The 20,784-nt window shown below is 44.1% G+C and overlaps 1 long non-coding RNA gene across 1 annotated transcript; it reads right to left on the reverse strand.

Moving 5' to 3' along the window:
• Positions 1–926: 926 nt before the first annotated feature.
• LOC141039262 (uncharacterized) lies at positions 927–19,768 on the reverse strand. Its single transcript, XR_012200181.1, has 3 exons — positions 18,976–19,768; positions 17,524–17,636; positions 927–1,102 (listed from the first exon to the last, which is right to left on the reverse strand). It is a non-coding gene; the product is annotated as an uncharacterized lncRNA (long non-coding RNA).
• Positions 19,769–20,784: the final 1,016 nt, after the last annotated feature.

Below are 20,784 nucleotides of genomic sequence, written 5' to 3' on the forward strand. Positions count from 1 at the left end.
ACGAGGGTTTTCTACCCGAATTGTGGAAGAAAATGAATGCGGCTGCCTCTTGGAGTTACGGAGGGGTCGAGGGGGGTGATTTGTCTCACCTACCACGGCCTTCCACAGTGTGGACGCGTGGGTTTGCCCCGCGCCGTGCACCTCGCGTGCGCTTTGCCCCGCGCCGTCCTTCAAACTGCTAACACGTGGACACCAGCAGTGGTTACACATGATAGGTACAGTAAATGAATTTCTTAAATATGAGGGCATGTAATTTGTATGAAAATGCATCATTAGCCCAGCGTTAACACCCTCCCCATCACAAACTAATGCCCTAGGTTCGAAACTCCGTCGGGCAGTTTGGTTGGGCCTCTTTTTTGCGTATGGGGTTTTTACATGTGGATCCCACATGTCATTCACACACACGGAGAACACGTACAAACAAACTTGCCGGACATGATGTAAATGGACCCAAAAAAATTCTACTTCTTTGATTCAAAACATGAGATGGAAGCATGACTAGTTTGGTAAGGTTGTCGGCATTTGTATGGATTTTCTAATACGATTAAATGCTTAAAATACTTCTTGGAGGTGACGCAAGAAGCGCACGTTGTTGATCCTTCACCGGCGGCCGTTCCCGTAGGAGGTAAGGGTCCGTGTGGAAGGACGGGTTTTTCTCGACTTGCTTCAAATGGACCTATATTCTTTCTTCACCCTTGTACCAACATGAGAAGCATCCATGACTAGTTCCATTGATTTTCGACGTTTTTATTAATTTTCTAGGGTTATCACGACGATAAAACCCTAAAATATTTCCCACCAGCGCCACCCTTCCCTCCGATCACTCTGACCAGCATGTACTTAACTTAGCATCAAGGCCATGAAAACAGGAATCAGAACCGTATTAGATTTTGATCCCACACATACAAAACAGATAACACACAGACTGCAGGTACTACGATTATCAGATTGAACTTGTAATGCATAACAACTTCTCGTATTCAAATACATCACATGAAATACTGAGACAACTAGAAATGCAAAAAAGCTTGTGATGTTGAGGTTGAGCAAGGGACTTTTATTGTGAGGCGCAGCATCTTCAGCAACCTATCCATGATTCCACCTGTAGCATATAAGTAACTGAAAGTTTCAGATTGAATACAGTTGGTATTGGAAAAATGACAATACGGTAATTTGAAGATGCCAAGGAAATCTGTCACCGTTTCTGTAGGAGGATACAAATTTGAATACAAAGTTCATAGAAGTCAATGTTGAATTAATAAGACCTTTGCAAGATGCAAAATCACTGCTGTGATGTGAGTAAACAGCATGTAGGCCATAGCACATGCAAGAAGCACTTACAGGAAGTGAAGCAAAATGTTGTACAGCACGGCAACATGAGTAAGCCAACATCCATACAAAAATTATTTCACTGCTTATGTCTATTTTTTTTGCTGAATCATTAGGAAGCCCTAAATATTTGGATGCAAGATCACCGACAGGGCACTACTGAAATATTTCAGTGTCTACATCTCTGTACTGAAAGTGCATTACTGAAATATTTCAGTGGCTACATGTGTGTGTACTGAAACAGCACCACTGAAATATTTCAGTTGCTAGATGCGTGTACTGAAACAACACCACTGAAATATTTCATTTCGTACGTGCGTGTACTGAAAGTGAACCACTGAAATATTTCAGTGGGTACGTGCGTGTACTGAAAGTGCACCACCGAAATATTTCAGAGGCTACTTGCTTGTACTGAAACAGCACCACCGAAATATTTCAGTGGCTACACGCGTGTACTGAAACTGATACACCGAAATATTTCAGGGGTTGCGTGCGTGTACTGAAACTGCAGTACTGAAATATTTCAGTGTCTACCTGTGTGTACTGAAATTGCATTGCACTACTGAAATTTTTCAGTGTGTACCCGTGTGTACTGCAATTGCACTACACAAATATTTCAGTGTGAACCTGTCAGTACTGAAATATTTCAATGCCTACAACTATCTACTAAACTTGCAATATTGAAATATTTCAGTGTCAACCCAGAGTCTATCACTCTAAACTGTGTACTGAACTTGTCTGGAGGCACTTCTTGCAGCCAAAATATTGCAAGTTCAATATACCGTGTTGCATCACGTAATTTGAACACAACTCTTGAGGTGACAGACAAAATTTCCTATCATGGATACCACTCCAGCACATCAAAACATAGCAAGTAAACATAGCAATGCTATATGCCTAGACTCATTCCAGCCTCGTCAATCAAACTAAGCTGCCATCCAGAGGCTACGGATTCAAGTACACAGGTAGCAAGAACATATTGCAGAGAATCAAATTAAGCAAGTGGCAAGTAATGATGAATGAAATTCAGCAATCTTACCCTAAACATAGCTACGGCCGCCGTTCAGACGAGGAGAGCGGCGAGGGAAGCGTGGAGAACGGCGGGGAAGCGATGTCGCGACCACTGTCCTCCTCCTCTTGCGCTTCGGAGTCATCTCCGACTCGGTTGGAGGCTCCACAATCTGCAACGGCACCTCGTGCACCGTGGGTTCCTGATCCAGTGGATGCTCTACCCTTGATCTGAACGCCCACCACCTCCGCCTGGTCCACGGGCTAGACGAATCGGCCTGCTCCATCGCCCAGAGGAGGATCTCGACCTTGTGCATCGGTTGTGCGGGTGGGGGGGAAGCTTTGCCCTCTCCCTCCTCGTCATTTGCTTCAAAGTGGCCATTGCCGTTCAGTTCATCTACAATATGTTGTGAAACCAAGAACGGATCTCCGTCAACCTGGCCATCTTGACCTGGTCGCCGCCGGCGATCTCCATGAAGTCGGCGTTCTCGCCGCCGGCGATGTGGTCGATCTGCTGCTCCATCGAGGATCTTGCGTGGATGGAAGAGGGGGTGGATGTGGAAGATGAGAAGAGCAAAGTTGCGGCCGCGAGAAGGAGGAGAAGGCTAGGAGATGGTCGCGGTTGCAATGGTGATGGAAGAGGGGAAGGAGCACGGCGGCGGCTTTGCATTGGACGAGGGGGGCGGCGGCTTTGCATTGGACGAGAGGGGCGGGGGTTTTGCATTGGAGGAGAGAGGCGACGTTTTTGCATTGGACGAGAGGGCCCCACCTTGTCATATATTTCCTAGGACTAAAATGCGCCTAGACTAATAGTACTTTCGAGTACTTTCATCCGCGTACTTTCGAGTACTACGTATGTATGCGCCGTTAGATCGAGACTCACGAACGGCTCCAAAAAATGCCAACTACTGTAAAAGTTGTAACGGATGTATATAGACATATTTTAGGGTGTAGATTCACACATTTTGCTTCATATGTACTTAATTACTGAAATATCTAAAAGGACTTATAGTATTTAGGAAATGAGGGAGTAGATCTCATGCATATCTACAGTTTTCATATGAAGCTAACATGAAAAGAAGAAGAAAATGTTGTCGAGGGAAGTGGATAAATCGCCCGCCTAGAGAGAGATCTATGGTGCATCCAGATATATCCTCCTCTCCACAAAAAGCATAATTCCTTGCATACAAACTCGGACGGAGATGTAGTTTATTTGAAAACTGTAGAAATCTATGAGGTCTACAATGCTGTAGTTCAATTCATAACTACTATTTCGTTTGAAGCTATTTTGGTGCCGAAATAATAATTGGTATAGAATGAAGCTCTACTGGTTGGGGCAGTTGTATCTGCTGAGGCAGCCCGTCTCCGCGAAGTTGCCGCCGACCCGCTCCGCCGCGAGGGCGCTGCGGATGGCACAACCTCACTCGGTCGTGACTCTGTCCCGCGCCTTCCCGCAGCACTTGTAAATGGCGACAGCATTCTGGATCGCATCCTGCGCCGGATCGCCCGTCTTCTTCACGTCCCCGAACTCCTTGGCGCAGAAGTCCACCACCCCCTTGATGAACGCCGGGCTGCATGCCCCCGCCGGCTGCTCCTCCGCCGCTGTCACACTCGCGCAGCCGCCAGCACCAGCACGCTCACCATCAGCACCGAGAGCCTGCTGCCTACACCCGCCATCACTATAGATCTCGCTGGGTATATGTGATGTGTTGTGGTCTTGTGGACTCTGGTGAGCTTGTATGATCGACTCCCTCCAGCAAAACGAGCTTGTATAGGCACAGGACCAAAGCTCTACGGACGGGAGACCAAGACATGTTTTGCACGTTGTGGTAAGTGCATGTGCCCCCCCCCCCCCCCCCCCCCCCCGCCCCCGCGTCGTCTCCTCCGAGGCGACTCGGGGGAAACCCTAACCGCCGCCGCCGCACCCCTCCTCCCCCCCCCCCTCCCCTTCCCCTCCGCCGCCGCCAGAGGTGTGCGCCGGCGTGCGCTCGACACCGATGAAGGTGGCGGCGGGGGATCTGGCGGCTCCACTTAGCGTGGAGGGCCTCGGCATCCGGGGCGGCGGCCCCGGGCGGAGAGCGCCGGGTGGTCCGGGCGGCGGGCCATTCCGGCCGGAGCTGGTGAGGCGCCTCCCTCGGTCTCGCGGGGGACGAGGAGGCGTCGGTCCACGGTCGCCGGAGTGCGGCCTCCCCTGCGCGGTTGCGGCCGCCAGATGCATCTCCTCCTCTCCGCCCCGATCTGCTCCTTCCATCGCCGGATCCGGGTCCTAGTGGCTTAGGCCGTTCTCCCGGGGCGCCGGGAGCACGGATCTCGTCGAGTGGGGTTGGATCCGGGGGAAACCCCTGGCCGGCGCAGCCACATCGCAGGCGACGCCATGGGCGTCGTACCCCTCCCTGGAGGCTGTGGTGAGGATCCTTCTTCCCCTCCTTCCGTTCCCTGCTAGGTGAAAGCCTAGGTCCCCTGTTTCGGGCGGCGACGACACATCCGTGTCGTGTTCCTTCTTGGAGGCGCAGTCCGGGGATCGCAGGGGCGGCGAGAGAGTCGGGTTGTGGGTGTGATGGTGGCGGGTGGCAGCTTGGCTCGGCGCTTCACTGCCTTTTCTTCGGTGGCTCATCGCTGTTACCCGTTTGCTGCGACTGTGGCCGACAGCTCTAACCCTTCGGTGTGGCTTGACCGCGGACGACGACGGTGCTCGGATTGGTGTGCTCTGTGCTAGCAGGTCTGCTCCTAGTTTCCTTCCTCATGCGCAGATTGGACGTCTTCCTCTGGGTTCTAGGGTGAACCGAGCTGCCGCCTGCCGGTGCGGCATCCTTCGAGCCAGGATGAGAGGGCAGGGGCCCTTTGCAGTGGCAGTTCCAGAGGAGTGTCTGTTCTGTCTTCGAGTCTGGCTACGATCACGAAGCTAGCGCGGTGGTGCATCCTCTCAAGTCCGTAGCTTGTCCGGTTGGTGTAGGTCGTCCTGTAGGGTGATGGCGGCAGCATGGCGTGCTTGCTATCGCTGCTGCCTTAGAGTCTGCTTCGCTTTGCTCCTTGTATCAGCCGCTTGTCTTTCTTTTTGCTTTTTCTTGTTAGTTGTTGTTCTTGTAATCCTGGCCGGTTGATGGCTTTGTTAATTCAAAGCCGGGCTCTTCTTGAGCCTTCGTTCTAAAAAAAAAAGTGCATGTGCCTCCCTGCTTCCTTCCATGTTCGGCGATACGTGCTAGCTCCTCGGTCTGTGTCCTGACTAAATATTTCATTAGTTTGAGCATGCATGTGTGCATGTGCTTAATTATCAATTCATGCGAGACCGTGGCACCACCTACCGCACGCAAACCCCATCGGTCCGTCCACTATTGCTTTGTCCCCATGAGCCAACCTCCATGGCCGTGGCATGCATGCAGTATTTGTTTTTCTCACCGACAGTGTGATCTGATGCTTTTTTTTTGCCAATGGTGCAATCTTTCTTCTTTTTTCTTTTGCGGGGATGCGAATAGTGTGATCTGATGCTTAATTGAATGTCACATGGCACACGACGAGCACATATTCTTCTTAATGTGATTATTTTTGTTGCAATCTCTAGATGTTATTAAATTCTGTGCAAAAGAATGTAATTCAGTTACATGTACACCATGCTTCTTTCATACGAATTTGTATATAAAGCTCTTTTATTATGGATAAATCTATCTATCTATCTATACCTCTATACCAATTAGGGACTCCCAAGAAATTACCACATTAATTAGATTTTACGGGCCGTTAATCTGGTGGGACCGAATTATAACGGTGTAGATTAACCCATATATTATTTGCTCCCACATACTCACAATCGTATAGATTAACCCATCTATTATATCCCATACCACATTAATTAGATTTTACGGGCCGTTAATCTGGTAGGACCGAATTATAACGGTGTAGATTAACCCATATATTATTTGCTCCCACGTACTCACAATCGTATAGATTAACCCATCTATTATATCCCATATCTTAGAAAAAAAACATATTTTATCTCCTCTCATGTATACACAACCTCCTCTCCTAATCTCTCACGTCTCTATTCTAAAAAAAGGACTCACGTCTCTCCATCTTATCCTCCCAAAACGCCTGGCCATCCTCTCCTCTCACGTAAGCATGGCCTTCCCATCTTCCCCTCTCCCAATCTCTCACGTTTCATCTCCTTCCTCTCCATCAATACAAAATATCAGAGTTAAAATCGATGCAGGTTTATTCATGGTACCCCGACGATGGATGAAGAGACCTCTGCCACCACGTCTCTCATCATGGGCTGGCATGGAACCAGGGAAAGATTTGGTCATACGCTCCTCTGCTTCAATCCAGGTTCAACCAGCATGCCTCCCCAATGACGACTAGGGCAGGATTCTTTTTTACTGACAACATATGCTTCTCCGCCCGTAGCTTGATCTATGCTCGCAGGTAACGCCGACACCTCCAACCTTCTGGTATCTTCCTTATGTACAACCCTGTCTCCATGCAGTAGCAGCCTCCTCCTCTTTCCACGCGCGTCCCCTTCATCCTGCCTTCAACTTTGATCCAATTGACACCTCTGGACTCTCCTCCTTCGATCCCTGTAATTCATGGTTGCTTTGCTGCCTCAGTTTCACCACCACTCAAGGGAGTCAATCTGAGCGGTACTTTTCCCAATCTCAGTTCCTAGGGTTCACTTTTTACATCATGCGTTCATCGGCATCAAAGATGGATTCACGACAGTCGGCGGTGTTCGTAGCCATTGATTTATATATATGTTGTGTTCCCAATTTCAGTTTCTAGGGTTCGCAGTTTACATCATGTATTGCAGGCTTTCGTGGGCGTCAAAGATGGATTCACAGCAGCCTACAGTGTTAATCGCCATTGCTGTATATGCAGTGTTCAGAACGACGTACATCAACTTTCCAACAGCATGCAGTCAACACGTGATCAAACAGATATTAGATTAGAAGTTGAATTTTTTTGACTTGGTTCATGCTTATGTAGGCATATATTGATACATACAAGGGATCATTGAGCATGATCGATGAGGTATGTGATAATATGCATGTGGTATGTACAACTAAAACATCTGTATGCATGTACAACTATGTATTTTTTAATTTGTAGCTCTTGGTAGCCGTCCATCGCTCCATATGTGTTTCTTTGCCGTAAGAAGTCTGATGGTTCTTCTCCTACTTTTCATTAAAAAAATCTATGTTTCAGTTCTCTGTACAGAAACTCAGAAATGAGTGAAACCAATGAATTCCCCAGCATGATTTTATCCTAATTGTTTACTATAGTTCGAGCAGGAATTGCGTGTATATTTGACAAGCTTACAGTGCAACAAGGTAATATAGAGCCTCTTGGTAGCCATCCATCTCTCCATATGTGATTCTTTGCCCTAAGAAGTCTGATGGTTCTTCTCCTACTTTTCATTAAAAAAATGTATGTTTCAGTTCTTTGTACAGAAACTCAGAAATGGGTCAAACCAATAAATTCCCCAGCATGATTTTATCCTAATTGTTTGCTATAGTTCCAACAGGATTTGCGTGTATATATGACAAGTTTACAATGCAACAAGATAACATAGAGACTTATAGAAGCGTTTCTATCTCATGATTTGGCAGTCATACCTACAAGAATAATTCAGGTGAGTGATCTTTGGATACTGATTATATGTTAACAATTTCATGTCAGGAATTAATCATTTGTGTTTCATGCTTTTTTGTATAGCATATCTATTTGTTCACCAAATTTTATACAACCAGGTCAAATCATGATGTTTGCATGTTTTTTCTGTTGTTCTTTTTCGTAACGTTTCAAATGGGTTAATCTTACAGAACCATAGGTTTTGGAAATTTACGGAGGGAAGGTGACTTCATGTATATTACGAAAGCAAGACTGGATATGATTAGATCTTTCTGTCTAGATGATACGATTCGCTCCGTGTTTCTTCTGGCACATTTGTAGAAAAATACCATATTTTTCGCTATTACACCGTGTCTTGCGTCACTAAATAGAGTTTTCTGTTTAACATGATCTACATCGTTTTAGTTCATCTTCAGCTGAAGCTAGCTAGCTAGCCCAAGAAGGGATCCATCAGTCAGGTTACCTCCCGTATGTTGTATTTTTTTGGGCAAAAAGCACCAGTGAGTAAGGAACCGAGGAGATAGTATAATACATGTAGTCCACAATAAGTAAAGAATGAAATCCGTTTGTATTTTTCGCAAAAAAATAAATATATAAATCCGTGTGTACGGCCGGAGAGAACACGGACAGTTCAGCAGACTGAAACTCGACCGGTCCCAATATTGTGACTGCGACAATGTGTTGGAGACAAATTACCGGACTATATATGACCACATGCTAACAACGATTATTTATCCTTCCAAGCCTGCAGTCTGACCAAGGTGTTAAGAGTAAAGACCCATCTCCAAATAATGTCTTTATATGCCATGGATGTGACATTTCTAAACAAGGCATACTCGAATTGTTGCATATTATTTTATACATAAATCCTTCCGATTTTAACCTCTTGGACAGGACGCATGAGTTTGCTACGTTTCTCTTATTTCCTACCGAAAGAAACAAATAGCATTGCTAACAGGAATGATCCCATAGGACATACATCTTAAAATACTTATTTGATGCATTCTAACAATGTTTTCTTTCTTTCAGGGATGAACCTGTTGCAGGCTACTGTGTAAAAATAATCATCAGACCAGTCTTTTGAGCAGTGAAGTTTGAATAACAGGGGACATGATTTAGTACAAGTTTCACATTATTTTGTTTTAACCATTGTTAATTTCATTCACGGACGTAATAATTACAAATTTATATGTACATGGCATCAGTAAAATCTGGTGTCGCTTAGAAAAATGGATCACCATGGACACGATTGGTTACAACCTTCCCTTTCTATTGCAGCTTTGCTTTTCACCAATGGCCTATTGAGACGATAATTAAGGTGATTTTTGTGTTGCTTAATATTTATTTTAAAACTACATGTGTATTTCCATCATTGTGTTGCAGGCAAATAAAGAAAATTAAAGGATTATTTCTCAAGATCGACGATACACAAACAAGGCATATGTAGCAGTGGTTACGACATCTTTTAGCATATTTTCGGTTATTGGTCCATGGGTTTTTTCCCCATACGTAGGCTTTTGTGTTTGAACTATGTGCAAATTCTAAGTTAGTTCCGCCATGGGGATTGAACATCTTACATCCTTACATCATCTTCAAATTTTACTTTTTTCAGGTTTTTATCAGATTTTATGACAAGGAATAAGATCGAAGTCGTTTTTAGTTTCTTTATAACCACATTTACAGAACCGGCCGAGTAAAGTTCAATCGGGTAAGCCAAGGCTACTATCCTCCATTCGATTTCACTAACATTTAATCAGCGCTTGCATATTTTCTTTCAATTTTCTACACTTCTTGAGTGTACTAGATTCGAACTACTATGGTGGCCATTTAATGGATATGGTAACAATATCACCTAATCCTATTTGTATATAGATACATGTATCCTTTCACGCCCTTTCTTAAATTTGTTCTTTGTACTAATTTAGTGTACTGCAGCTGCTTAATAGTACATGATAGCATAAAGGATCTCGGCGTGACAAGGGTACGGACATATGAAGCATTCTTGTGGAGTCTAGCTATCTTTTGGTTTGACATAGAATTATATCAACCCACTTCTATGTAACTTACGCATGATATCAGATGTATCCATTCAACATTAGTCTTACTTATTGCATCTATAATCTATTATATTTTGTAATGCTACTGATCCAAAATCTTCAGGTTTTGTTTTTCAAAATAGATGGAAGTTATTTTTAATACATTGTTCATGTATGTCGTTTCTAGACGACATTTGAAGTGTGTGCTGCATGTTGCCACGATTTTCACGGATTGCTCCCTATATATTTTTGCCTTCGTCTATCTCATCCTCATGATCCTTTAGTCAATTAATAAAATGTTTGTGTGCTTTCAGCCATCATCTCAATGGCTTAAGACATACTATTATTTATAGCTATGCAATTATTTTTAGTTCTTCTCTTAGATGATAATAAGAGAAAGAAAATTTAAGTTCATATGCAAAGTTATGTTTGCTACATGTTTCTTCTGTGAATATTGGCATTGTCATAATTGTAACGGCCCCGTGCGAATGCATGGTTTGACGACTAGTACAATTAATTGTATATGATACGCTAGAATAAAAAATAGTAGTAACTAAATTTTCATACTAACACCTTACTGAAATCTTCAATAGTCAAATTCATGATAAAATTGGATATACATAATAGATATCTTTTCATACAAATTCAAAATAAGAGAAAAATAACAGTATCTTGTTTTTTTGGTCCATGTAGAGTTCCTAAATAGCTAAATTATTATATTGTGTACGCAAATTAGTTGTTGGATTAAAAATATCTGACTATATTTGTATATTTTATCCATGTAAATTAGATATTTGATTTTAAGAATGTAGATATATTTCATATTTGAATACAAAAGAGTAAGTAAATAAAATTAGTACATAATGACAATGTTATGGCTAACTCATAATAAATTATATTTGTAACTATTAATTAGGTGCATGGAAGTAGCAAACTGGTTTTTATATGAAATCTGTATAAATTCCATAAATTGCTAAACATTTTAATACATGTACCATATTAAAAAATATAATTAATTGGAATAAAAATAGGAAAATAACCTACTAGGTTTTAAAATAGTAAGGAAATACATGTTTCTACATAATATGTTAATATCATACTAAGTTTGTATGATCACCATATAGAGTCCATGAAGAGCTAAAATTCAAAACATTTATTATGAAATTGGCATGTGGATTAACATATGTATTTCGACCTAAAACAGAAACAACACGGTTTGCTTTTTGTTTATATATATATATATATATATATATATATATATATATATATATATATATATATATATATATATATATATATATATATATATATATATATATATATAGGACAAATGTTTCCTACAAGCAGTGGTAGTTACCACCACTTGCGTTTTGTATGTTGTATGTAGTATCTGTCGAAACCAAGAGTATGTACGTGTAGTATGTAGTATATAACAATGATTAGCTAGTATATATACTAAGTTTTAGGTAGTATGTACCATTTTTTGAGTATGCTCTTTTTTATGTACAAATATGTACGTATTTCACAAATATAACAAAAACTATGGGCTCATATGCAATTTTCCCATGTAACTTGCTTTGAAATATCTTAGATATAATACATGAACCTATTTAAAATAATAAAATAGTAAATATAGTATCACATGGTAGTATATGAGATATGTGGGGTGGGAATTACATGGAAAAATTGCATATGAGCCCATAGTTTTTGTTATATTTGTGAAATACGTACATATTTGTATGTAAAAAAGAACATACTCAAAACATGGTATATACTACCTAAAAATTAGTATATATATACTATCTAATCATTGTTATATATTACATACTACACGTACATACTCTCGGTTTTGATAGATACTACATACAACATACAAAACGCAAGTGGTGGTAACTACCACTGCTTGTAGGAAACATTTGTCATATATATATATATATGTGTGTGTGTGTGTGTGTGTGTGGTGTGTGCATTAGACGTATCATCATGAATGCCTTTCACTAGTAGAAAAAGAGGCTTCCATACGCCCCCATTAGTCCCCAAAATAATCGAACCGCGACAAAAGGGGTCTTTAGTCGCGGTTCGGGAGGAGACCCGCGACCAACTATCTGGGCCCAGCGTGCTCGGTCGACAGCTGGCGGACGGGAGGGGCTTTAGTCCCGGTTGGCCTGGCCAACCGGGACTAAAGGTCCCCGAAGGCATCCTAGTCGCGGTTGGCCAGGCCAACCGGGACTAAAGGCCCATCCCAATATATAGGACTCAGCTCACTTCACTTCACTCAGCTCACTTCACAATATTCAGAAGGGGGTGGTGGGTTTGCTTTTGGTTCCTCCTATGCACACAAGGTGTTTGATGAAATGCCCGAGAGCCTGAAACAAACATGATATGAAGTGTCCGAGCCACACTTGAGCTTTCTCATTTATTTTTCCTCCGCGATCGCGGTTAGCAACTTGAACCTTTCATGTGTCATTGATAAAATATGCATGTGTGTAGTTCATTGTTTATTTTGTATTATTTCTAGCTAGTTAGTTTAACAAATGCATGATGGTTAATTATATACTTTATATAATAATAATGCAGATGAATCGGCAATGGATGTACGGTCCCCGACTCTCCGGCGAGTTCACTACGGGTTTGAAAGATTTCCTCGTGGTGGCAAATGCGAACAAGCAGCAAGGTTTTATTATCTGTCCATGTGCTGTCTGTAAGAATCAGAAGGGTTACTCCTCCTCAAGAGACGTTCACATGCACCTGCTTCGGCACGGTTTCATGCGAAGCTATAATTGTTGGACCAAGCATGGAGAAAGAGGGGTTAGAATGGAAGAAGATGAAGAAGGGGATGATATCGATGACAACTATCATGATCATTTCGGTGATACTTTCATGGAGGATGATGCTGAAGGTGGGGAAGGGTTAGGTGAAGGTGAAGAAGAGGCACATGATGAGCCCGCTGATGATCTTGGTCGGACCATTGCTGATGCACGGAGACGCTGCGAAACTGACAAGGATAGGGAGAATTTGGATCGCATGTTAGAGGATCACAAAAAGTCGTTGTATCCAGGATGCGATAATAGTCTGAAAAGCTGGGCTGCACACTGGATTTGCTAAAATGGAAGGCACAGGAAGGTGTAGGTGACTCATCATTTGAAAATTTGCTGAAAATGTTGAAGAATATGTTTCCGAAGAATAACGAGTTGCCCGCCAGTACGTACGAAGCAAAGAAGGTTGTCTGCCCTCTAGGTTTAGAGGTTCTGAAGATACATGCATGCATTAACGACTGCATCCTCTACCGCGGTGAATACGAGAATTTGAATGGATGCCCTGTATGCACTGCATTGCGTTATAAGATCAGAGGCGATGACCCTAGTGACGATGTTGAGGGCGAGAAACCCAGGAAGAGGGTTCCCGCCAAGGTGATGTGGTATGCTCCTATAATACCACGGTTGAAACGTCTGTTCAGGAACAAAAAGCATGCCAAGTCGTTGCGATGGCACAAAGAGGACCGTAAGTCCGACGGGGAGTTGAGACACACCGCTGATGGAACGCAATGGAGAAAGATCGACAGAGTGTTCAAAGATTTTGCAGCTGACGCAAGGAACATAAGATTTGGTCTAAGTACTGATGGCATGAATCCTTTTGGCGAGCAGAGCTCCAGCCATAGCGCCTGGCCCGTGACTCTATGCATCTACAACCTTCCTCCTTGGTTGTGCATGAAGCGGAAGTTCATTATGATGCCAATTCTAATCCAAGGCCCTAAGCAACCCGGCAACGACATCGATGTGTACCTAAGGCCATTAGTTGAAGAACTTTTACAGTTGTGGGCCAGACCTGGTGTACGTGTCTGGGATGAGCACAAAGGAGAGGAATTTGACCTACGAGTGTTGCTTTTTGTAACCATCAACGATTGGCCTGCTCTCAGTAACCTTTCGGGACAGACAAATAAGGGATACAATGCATGCACGCACTGCTTACATGAGACTGAAAGTGTACGTTTGGTTAATTGTAAGAAGAACGTGCACCTGGGTCATCGTCGATTTCTTCCCCGAAATCATAACGTAAGAAAGAAAGGCAAGCATTTCAACGGCAAGGCAGATCACCGGCCGAAGCCTGCGGAACGTACTGGTGCTGAGATATTTGATATGGTCAAGGATTTGAAAGTCATCTTTGGAAAGGGTCCTGGCGGACAATCAGTTCCGCGGGGAGTTGACGGGCACGCACCCATGTGGAAGAAGAAATCTATATTTTGGGAGCTAGAATATTGGAAAGTCCTAGATGTCCGCTCTGCAATCGACGTGATGCATGTTACGAAGAATATTTGCGTGAACCTGCTAAGCTTCTTGGGCGTGTATGGGAAGACAAATGATACAAAGGAAGCACGGCAGGACCAGCAACTTTTGAAAGACCCATATGACCGGCATCCGGAATGGTTTCAAGGTCGTGCCAGCTACGCTCTTACCAAAGAAGAGAAGGTCATTTTTTTTGAATGCCTGAGCAGTATGAAGGTCCCGTCTGGCTTCTCGTCGAATATAAAGGGAATAATAAACATGGCGGAGAAAAAGTTCCAAAACCTGAAGTCTCATGACTGCCACGTGATTATGACGCAATTGCTTCCGATTGCTTTGAGGGGGCTCCTACCGGAAAATGTTCGAGTAGCCATTGTGAAGCTATGTGCATTCCTCAATGCAATCTCTCAGAAGGTAATCAATCCAGAAGATCTACCACGGTTACAGAACGATGTGGTCCAATGCCTTGTCAGTTTCGAGTTGGTGTTCCACCATCCTTCTTCGATATTATGACGCACCTCCTGCTCCACCTAGTCGAAGAGATTTCCATTCTCGGTCCTGTATTTCTACACAATATGTTCCCCTTTGAGAGGTTCATGGGAGTATTAAAGAAATAAGTTTGTAACCGTGCTAGGCCAGAAGGAAGCATCGTCAAGGGCTATGGAAATGAGGAGGTAATTGAGTTCTGTATTGACTATGTTCCTGACCATAAGCCGACTGGTATTCCTCAATCGCGGCACGAGGGGAGACTAAGTGGAAAAGGCACGATCGGAAGGAAATCAACGATATGTATGGACGGTCATTCTATGACTGAAGCACACCACACAGTTCTGCAAAATTCCAGCTTGGTGGCTCCGTACTTCGAGCAACACAAGAATATTTTACGCTCGGACAACCCGGGGAAGCCTGAATCCTGGATTAGAAAGGCCCACATGGAGACTTTCGGCAGTTGGTTGCGAAAACATTTAATGAATGACAATGATGTTGGAGATCAGTTGTACATGTTGGCCAAGAAACCATCTTCGACTATAACGATTTTCCAAGGGTACGAGATAAATGGGAATACATTTTACACCATGGCCCAAGATAAAAAGAGCACCAACCAAAACAGTGGTGTCCGCTTTGATGCAGCAACCGAGAATGGGCAAAAGGTCACATATTATGCTTACATAGAGGAGATATGGGAACTTGACTATGGACCCTCCTTTAAGGTCCCTTTGTTCCGGTGCAAATGGTTCAAGCTAACAGGAGGTGGAGTAAAGGTGGACGAGCAATACGGAATGACAATGGTGGATTTCAACAATCTTGGTTACCTTGACGAACCATTCGTCCTTGCCAAAGATGTCGCTCAGGTTTTTTATTTGAAGGACATGAGTAGCAAACCGAGAAAACGGAAAGATAAGAAAATGATCAGTACATCATGCGATGATCCAAAGCGCCACATTGTTCTTTCAGGGAAAAGAAACATCGTGGGAGTGGAGGACAAGACAGACATGTCAGAAGATTATAATATGTTTGGTGAAATTCCGCCCTTCAAAGTGAACACTGACCCAAGCATTAAGTTAAATGATGAGGATGCTCCATGGATACGGCACAATCGTAAGCAAGCAGGGACACAAGGGAAGAATTGATGTGTAATAATTTATTGTACCAAACTTTGTTGAATGGATCATGTGAATTAAAACGTACGATGGCGAATCCGGATGATTTGTATTTGGTCGATGAACTGAATGATGTATCAAACCTTTTGTCAAACCTTCAAGGGATCGATGAACTGAATTTTTTGATATATTATTTGTATTTTTAAGATTTTAAAATGAATTAGTTTTATTTTTCTGATTTTTTTGATATATTATTTGTATTTTTAAGATTTTAAAATGAATTAGTTTTATTTTTCTGATTTTTTTGATATATACACTACTGGAATCAGCTAATTTGCCATCTGCCGGCTCTTTGCCGTCTGCTAGCTGACGGCAAAGAAGCTCTTTGCCATCAGCTACCCAAAAGCAGACGGCAAAGAAACGGCAGACGGCAAAGAAGCTCTTTGCCATCTGCGAGCTCTTTGCCGTCAGCCAGCAGACGGCAAAGAATCTTTGCCGTCCGCTGGCAGACGGCAAAGAGTGAGGTGGCCCCCACCCCCTGCCCGTTTGGAAAAAACTTAACGGCCCACCTCTTTGCCGTCCGCCAGAAGACGGCAAAGAGGCAAAAAGGGCGGACGGCAAAGAGGGCACTACCTAACGGCCCGTACCCCCCCCCCCCCCCGCCCGTTACTCACTTCTTCTCTCCTCGCCGTTCTCTCCTCCCACCCCGCCGCCGCCGCCGCCCGCCCCGCCCCGGCCCCCCGCCGCCCCGGCCCGACCTCCACCGCACCCTCGCCGCCTCGACCTCCACCGCACCCTCGCCGCCTCTTCCACATCGCCCCGCCCACACCAGCCGGCCTCCCCACCGCCCCGCACCCCTCCCCAACCTCCATCACGGCCCCGCCGCTCCTTCCACGTCGGCCAGCCGCGCCGCGGCCGTCCAAGCCCCGTACCGCCGCGCCCGTCCCCGCCCCCGACGCCCGACCAACCGCCGCTGCCGCTGCAGCCGCGAGTCGACCGCCCCCCGAGGAGCGCCGCCCATCGCTGCCCCTCCCCTCCCCATCGCTGCGCCGCCTTGCTGCCGCCCCGTCGCCGCCCCCTCCCCGACCCGTCGCCGCCCCCCACGGTGAGCCCCTGCCGCCCCCCTGTGTCCTATTTTTTTCTGTTTTTTTGTTTTTCTTTTCTGTTTAGATAAGGTTTTTTAGTTTAAGTTTTTTCAGTTTAGAATTAATTAGTTTAGGGGCTCTGCCTTTTGTGCGGACTAAAATTCACCTTACATTTTTTTAAGTATGAAAAAGAAATCTACCATTCCCTAAAAAGTACTCCCTCCGATCCAAAATAAGTGTCGCAGTTTTGAACTAAGGTTAGTTCAACCTTAGTTCAAAGCTGCTACACTTATAATGGATCGGAGGGAGTAAGTCATTTAGGGTTTTCTTTCTTTTTATCCTGATTACAAAGTTGAGCAAATGGGTGATTCCCTACCTGTTTGTTCGATCTCAACCAACATGCCAAATTGTAGTAGTATGGTTCTTATGCCCATCGCAGGGAAAATGACATCACGCATAGTAGGATTTAGACTAATTGGAAATCTTGAACTATATTAGCCATCTGACAAAGCTGGTAAAATATCCACTTCTATTTGGGTGAAATGGGCTGGAGAAGGTTATGTACCTGGACCTCTTGTATGCGTCCGGAGGTTACTGGAGAGGGCACCATTAAGTTCAGGATGCTCTTGTGCTGGCAGTGAAAACTTAATCACGTCTCTACAAAATTAACATAAAAACCTGCAAAAATTTAACATCGAAATAATGTAGCGTTACGATTAAAATTACGCTGACATTGCTAACATGATTGTCAGTGACAATGTTGGTAACTACTTTTAGACAAAGGAGGGCCTGCATCAACGGGGCCCAATTTCTCTTATATTGTGAAACATTGTGGCTAACATTACCAGAAGCAATGCGAGAATTCTCTCCAATGGTCGACCATGTAGTGAGGTCGAACCGACTGGAGCAAAGCAGGTGAGTATGAGAGCATGATACGGCGTGAAAAATTGGATGCCTTGTTGGCCCACCCACTATCTATCCAGCAAACTCTAGCAAACCTTATCTTTATCCCAAGGCTCAGTCTGCTTCGATGAATTTTGCTATGATGTGCTTATTTTGTAGTCTTCTATGAAAGAGACTTAATATAAATGAGAAAAAGTGGATCAAACAAATACTAAAAATAAGAAAAAGATTAGGCGAGAGGGGGAGAGAGAGGGGGGGGGGGGGGGGGGGGGGGGTTAGGACGACAAGACTATACTGAATCCAACGTGTTAAATAAACTTAGGGCTCCTTTGATTCAAAGGATTTTTATAGGAATTTTGGAGGATTGGAATCCTTAGAAATTTTTCCTATGTGTGTTATTTGATTCATAGAGGGCAGGCCTGGCGCAGTGATGAAGTCCTCCCCACTTGTGCCAAGAGGTCCTGGGTTCGAACCAGTCTCTCTGCATTGCACTTTGCAGGGGTAAGACTAGGTTCCTATAATCCCTCCCGAGACCCCACCTTGTGTGGGAGCTTCTATGCACTGGGTGTGTCCTTTTGTTATCTGATTCATAGGATTAAATCCTATAGGAATTTTTCCTAAGAAATACTTTATGCTACGGTCCATAGGAATTTTAGTATCCAGTCAAACATCCTTGAAAAAAATCCTTTGTTTTTCCTATGATGCAATCAAACAAAACAAAATCCCATGGGACTAAGATGAGCATGACATTCCAATTCAATGTTTTTTCTATTCCCACGTTTTTAGATTTCTGCAAATCAAAGAGGCCCTTAGGGGTTGGTACGAGGGCACAACAACACCGGAAATGATGCCCTGCCCTCCAGGCGTAGAGGGATGGCTAGAACGACAACAAATGGACGGTGATGGCGGTTCGGGAAGGATGGGACACCAAGGCGGCACGGCAGCACCGTCGGCCATGAGCCGCAGAAGATGGTTAGAAGGCAGCAGTGGCCGGGACGGTGGTAGCTTGGCCACGAGCGTGTCGCTTCTACAGGAGCTGTGGGAGTCGACCGTGTGGGAAGCGCACTAGTATGTACATATATTCTTGTTCAAGTGAAGGTCAGTGTCAACTAACCCGTGGTCGCGATGAATCCCGGTGTTGAGTAGCTCAAACTGAGGCTCGCTCGTCGTGTCGCCGCTGGCATCGCCGTGGGAGCTGGAGTCGCTCATGATGCTCCGAGCTTAGGGAGGAAGACGAACTGAGGACTGTGACAGCCTCGTCTGGGTGGGATTTCTCTCCGTGATCTCGATCGGGTCTTCCTTTTAACACCGACGTCCTGCTTGTGGGTTGCTTTTCTTTTTCAAGTGAGGAAGCATCTCTGCTTTGCTCGCTCGGTCGCCGAGTCTTTCGTCATAGGCCCATACGCTGCCTGGACATCATCCAATGCACCCAAGAAGAAGAGAAAAAGGAAAAGGTGCTCCGTGAAAGGACAGAGAGTAATTAGCACCTGATCGATTAACCACCGTCTCTCCTTTATGCTGCTAAGAAAAACCACCATGTCCTTTTAATGGTTGTGTAAATCACCTTCATTCTTTCTCTCAGCTGCTCTGGAACTTCATCTTCTGCCAAGTCTAAATACGACTTCTAACGCTTTTTTCAGCCTTAGCTAGCTTTATTTAATCTTGTGTGTGTTTCTTTGTTACTTTTGTTTCGGTGATAAAGTGCTTTGTTACTTTAGAGTGGTAGCAAAGAAAGGAATCATTTATGCACGCTGTACTGAACCGTGGCAAAGATGGATCCTTTGTTTTTTTTATTATCATTATTATCTTGTTGTAGCCAACAAGCGAGGCGCTGTCAAATTCCTATCTGTTTTTTGGCCATGTATCCGGTGACAATGCACGATCAATGAAAATTTGGAAACTTGCTACGTAAGTAGAGCATCGGATCAGCGACAGACGGTGGCAGATCACAGGTGGGATTCCTAACCATCCACTTAAGTCTGTTTTGTAGATAATTATAGACAAATTATTTGGCTATGCCATGCGCGCGTTCCTCCTATCTAAGCTACCGCTGCCACCGACGAATGCTGCTGCACCGCCCTCGAGGAGTTGGGCGCTGAAGTGAGCGAACGGCACCGCTGCCCCAACTTGACGACGACTCGGCAGCCGCAGCTCAGCCCCAGGCCGAATGAGCCGTTTCTCGCTGGATGATTGATTATATAGCTTTTATGAACCATGACGCGTTCTCTTGATAGGCAACCTGTTGCTGAAGCTCCAACAATTGATGCTTGTTTGGGTGGTCTACAAGTCGTTGTGATGTACTACCCTGTAACTTAATATAAGACGTTTTTTGACACTATGACAATGTCAAAAGAGTCTCATATTTTGGTATGCAGGGAGTAATGATTCTTAGATGGTTTAATTTGTCTGTATTAGTTGATCAAAATAAGCAGTTAGCAATTGGATGCCTTTTTTATTTCGTCAAAGAGCTTCAACATCTCTCGGGAGAGACATGTGGCCTTGTATAATTTTCACTCTGAAAGAACTTCACTAAGCTGGCAAAGCTTACTTTATGAAACTAAGGGTAGTTTAATTTGTCTGAATCATCTCTTTGCAAGATTAATGATTTAGCTTCTTCTCTATCTTTATTATGCTTTGCTGCAACCGAAGGAGTGAAAAGACTCCAGCGAAATGCACTGTAATCGTCACTTTTAGCAAATCAAAAGAGCTCGGTGCATACAAGTTCAGGAGATCTCCAAGTTCAGGATCTTTGCATCCAGAATATTCATCTCGTGTACATTCTCAAATCTATCCAATCCATCCACACCTGTGAGTCAAAATAAATACTTCCTTTCTTCACAAATATAAAATGTTCTAACTTTTTTGTGAATTAGAGATGTATATATACATGTTTTAATGTGTTTGTTCACTCATTTCAGTCTGT

The sequence above is a fragment of the Aegilops tauschii genome, chromosome 1 (assembly GCF_002575655.3).
Source record: "Aegilops tauschii subsp. strangulata cultivar AL8/78 chromosome 1, Aet v6.0, whole genome shotgun sequence".
Taxonomy (NCBI): Eukaryota; Viridiplantae; Streptophyta; class Magnoliopsida; order Poales; family Poaceae; genus Aegilops; species Aegilops tauschii.